Source organism: Phaethon lepturus, unplaced genomic scaffold (assembly GCF_000687285.1).
Source record: "Phaethon lepturus isolate BGI_N335 unplaced genomic scaffold, ASM68728v1 scaffold51419, whole genome shotgun sequence".
In the NCBI taxonomy this organism is placed as follows: domain Eukaryota; kingdom Metazoa; phylum Chordata; class Aves; order Phaethontiformes; family Phaethontidae; genus Phaethon; species Phaethon lepturus.
This window is the reverse complement of record NW_010562348.1, coordinates 11,540-15,485: the sequence shown is the minus strand read 5'-3', so window position 1 is coordinate 15,485 and position 3,946 is coordinate 11,540.

The window sequence follows — 3,946 nt, the reverse complement described above, 5'->3', positions numbered from 1 at the left end:
CTTTCCCCACAAAATACTGTATACCTAGTGTGCTTGTAGTAGTTGCTCCACCATTTTGTAAGCTAATGAAACTGTGAGTCACCCATTTTATATCTAATTTTTAATCATGTCAATTCTCAAATGGGTGTATCTCCTTAGCCTGCTGATTCCTTTTCTCTTTAAAGAAAGTGGGTGGAGAAATTTAACTCTAGACGTTTGTTTGCAATAAAATAAATTCATTTTACTCTTGTTTTGGGATTGTTGCCATCAAGGTCTAAAATCCCTTTAAGACTATAAAGAGGAAGAGAATGTGTGAAAGTGATGTTGGACAGTTTTAAACTCCTTACTGTGTACATGCTGAAATACTTGTATTTCTTTAAAAATCTAAATTGGTGGTTGCTCTGTTGGAGATACATTATGTGTATAATCTCACAATTTAACATGGTTATATGTATAGGGCAAAAGTCTTTTGAGTTGCGCTTGCATCATGAAATCCACTTAACCTATTTATTGTAAAGCAGGCATTAGGGAAGGAGTGGGGGAAGAAACTGGACAGGGAATAGGACAGGAGGAGGGCTGTCATGGAGAATGAAGTCTGAAGTTGAATGGAGAGCTTCAATTTGTTTTAACTGCTATTTTGTTCAGGTTTTATGCTTTTGTAAAATTTGTAGTGGCAATGTTAGCTAATGATTTCCTTGCATTTTCATGCCATAAGACAGGGGAAGAGACATAACCGTCCCAAGTTGGACTTGTGGTACACAGCTGGCGCCTGGGCATTGGGATTTGCCTGCTGAGTCCCTCATGGGGGTGCACAGCCTAGCAGAGGCTGTGACGTAGGGTCAGTGTAGTGTGCTTGGAACTTTCTCAAATGTTAGTCGATTCCTAATGGTCTTCAGAAGTAAAGATCGAGTTGTGTTGCTTTTCTAGCTGTTATAGCAGATGCCATTGCATATTGACATTAAACATTAACGGCACCACCTCCTTGTTAATATTGCTTTAAATCATCATCCCTTTACTTTGAATGAGAAAAATGTAAATGTCTTTAAAGAAACACTATTTAATGAACTAGAAATACGGGGAATCCAAACCCAAAGCTGTTTTGCTGAAATGGAATTTTCTTTAGACTTGAAAAAAAGTTTAGTGTAATCAAAGTCCTTTTCCCTTCTACCCTCCTCACAAGAACTACCACTTTGTACAGAGTGCTGATCTTCTGCTTATTTTGGTACTCTATAAAATTATATAGTCTTAAACTGAAATATAAGAGCCTACACTTACTATATGGTTGTAAAGCTTGTATTTTAATTCAAGAGTCTGGGATGTTTTGTTTCCAATTCTTCAATGTATGGTGTTTAAAAAAAAAAAAGCTACACACAAGAGGAAGTGCTTCAACTGTCTGTCACACTCAGTAGAAACAGATAACTCTTTTAAGACTATTCTTGTATGAAAAAGCTGTTTTTGAGAGAAGTTCAGCAATATCTGTGCTGCACGTGTTTCTGAGGTGCAGAATTCCAAAAAGCTTCGACATAAGCACCCCTGAGGCAGGGGTAGTTCAGTTCTAAATGCCTCCCCACTTTATTGGCACAGGGCCGGGCTGTGTGTCTGCTCAGCTTGGGCCTGTCTGCAGGAGAGAGATGCTACCTCAATTTACTTAACAAATCCCTTCTCCAATAATTACCAGTTTTGCTGTATGAAAATGGGTTGTAGAGAAAAGCCATCACCTAGAAATCACTAATACTAAATCACTTAAATTTGCAGGTTTGTGCTTTAAAAAAAAAAAAGGCAAAACATAGCTGATGGCTACAGAAGGGAGGAAAGCAGTTTTATGTTGCCATCTGTCCCATTGGGTACCTTGCACCTTGTAAGGACTTACTCACATGAGGGAAAAGCACCCCTATGGTGGTGGCGTAGACACTAGTGACATACAACATGGGTTTGGGGTTCATGTTTGGTGTTTCTATTGGAGTACAAACCATGCTTGCTTTTTTCTAGTTGAGGGTTTTTTCTAATAGAGTACAAACCTTGAGAGCCCTGGAGCCGCATTGGTAGCAGTAGGAGCGTGATGTCTGTGGTGTTACTGGAGCAGTAACAGTAACACTGCTCGTGGTACTCTCCTTGCAGCTCTGTCTGCTGAAGCTGCTGCCATCTCACATCTTACAACAGGTTGTAGCTGCCCTGCATTGCGTGATGGGGCTGTGTGTGTGCTTTAGCTGCAGGCAGGTCTGTGCTGGGTATCAGAAGGAAGTTCCCATTTCAAATCAAAACAAAAAATATTTGTATTTTGCCTTTGCTAGTAACAGTCGCTAGGATACAGAGGGTGTATGTGGAGGTGCTTCCTTGATGCACAGTAGTATTGGCAAGGGGCTGTGTCCCAGGTGCTTTGAGGGTAAATGGACTCTGTAAATGGACTCTCACCTGTGGGACGTCAGGGCCTGGCTCTTGTTCTGGGATGCCTTATGGGATCCTTGTTGCCAAACCCTGGCTCTGCGGTTATGAGATGGCTCCTGCAGTGTGCCGTGCTGCTCCTGCGTGGCATGGGGAGTAGTTGGCAATGCTGTCGTGTGTGTGTAGGAACACAAAAGCTCCTTTCGGTGCCTGTTGCAGAATAGTTTTTGATCAGTGAAGACATTTTTAGAAATTCTACCCAATTTTTCTGATAGCAGAATTAAACCCATGTTCTGGCAATGCCATTTGCAGCCTGTGCCACTTGCATAAAAAAAAAAACCTCCTTCATGGTGTAAGCCGCTAGGTTTTTTAATCTTAAAATACTCTTGACCAATGTTTTGAATAGAAATAGGTGATGAAGTAATCTTCTAAGACTCGGAGGTTTCCTTGTTCATGACCTTCTGTGAAAGTAGGCCAGTGCTTTCTAAAAATGCAGCCTCAGACTAAGCCGCAAGAAATCAAACCGAGTTAGAGAGACGTGAGGTACTTTAATACTTCTGCAGATGTTTAACTGCCAGGGGTTGGACTCTCCCAAGTGAAGAAGTGTGTGCATACTGTGGCTGTGAACTAGTAAGGTAGGATTAAGTACGGCTGGAGCTGTCATGGCCTGAAGTGCTGTGGAGGATGGGGAGAGCTCCAGGATGTTGGAGAAAGCCACTGAAAGGAAGGCAGAAATTCAGAAAAGCAGCTTTGTAACTGCTGTTAACGAACCAGCTGAAGTTAGAGCAGTGCCTCTCTTCTGTCATGCACAGTTCACCTCTTAGACAAAGCCACCCTGTGCAGGTGGAGGGGCGAAAGAGGCCTCTATTTTAATAGCAGATTAGCAATGAGTCTTGTGCAGCTTTTTTCCCCTTTGCCTAGTGACCGAGGCATGAGCAGTCTCTTCCAGCGCAGCAGGCCTCTCTAGAGCTTAGTCACTGCAGGGAATCGGCTGAAATCTGGACTTGGCCAGTAATAAATCTGGATGTGGCTGTTGCCTGAGTTTGTCTTTCTGCCAGTACTGGGAGTGGCAGGATTTAGCAGTGAATCAATTGCTACATAAACTCAGCTGTACCTTAAAAAAAGATGCTAAATGCTTAACACATAAAAATCAAAAGAGAAAAAATGAAGGCAAATGTAAAAAAAACCTGTAATATAATTGTGCAGGCGGGTGACTTGATATACAAGTGTTACTTCAGAGCAAGTTTTTTGTTCTCTCTTCTGGTTTAGTAGACAATCTGATGTGCAGAGTAATTTTGGTCCTAAAAGTTACTGAAATCCAAAGTATGGGTAAGACAGCTCAGCCAGTTTTTCCTTCAGACTTTTTCATGCTCAGAAAAATTTTCTCACTTGGTAGTCAAGGGCATATGCAGTTTACACTAAACAGTGATTCGGGGATCTGCTGCCTGGCTAGCACACAAGGATTGAAAGGGCACTCGTTTTTCTCACTGTTAATTCTCCCTTAGGTAGGATCAGATGGCTACTTACTAGGACACCTCTGATAACTAGTGTGGCATAAAAATGCAAGTATGTGTTTTCTGGCCTG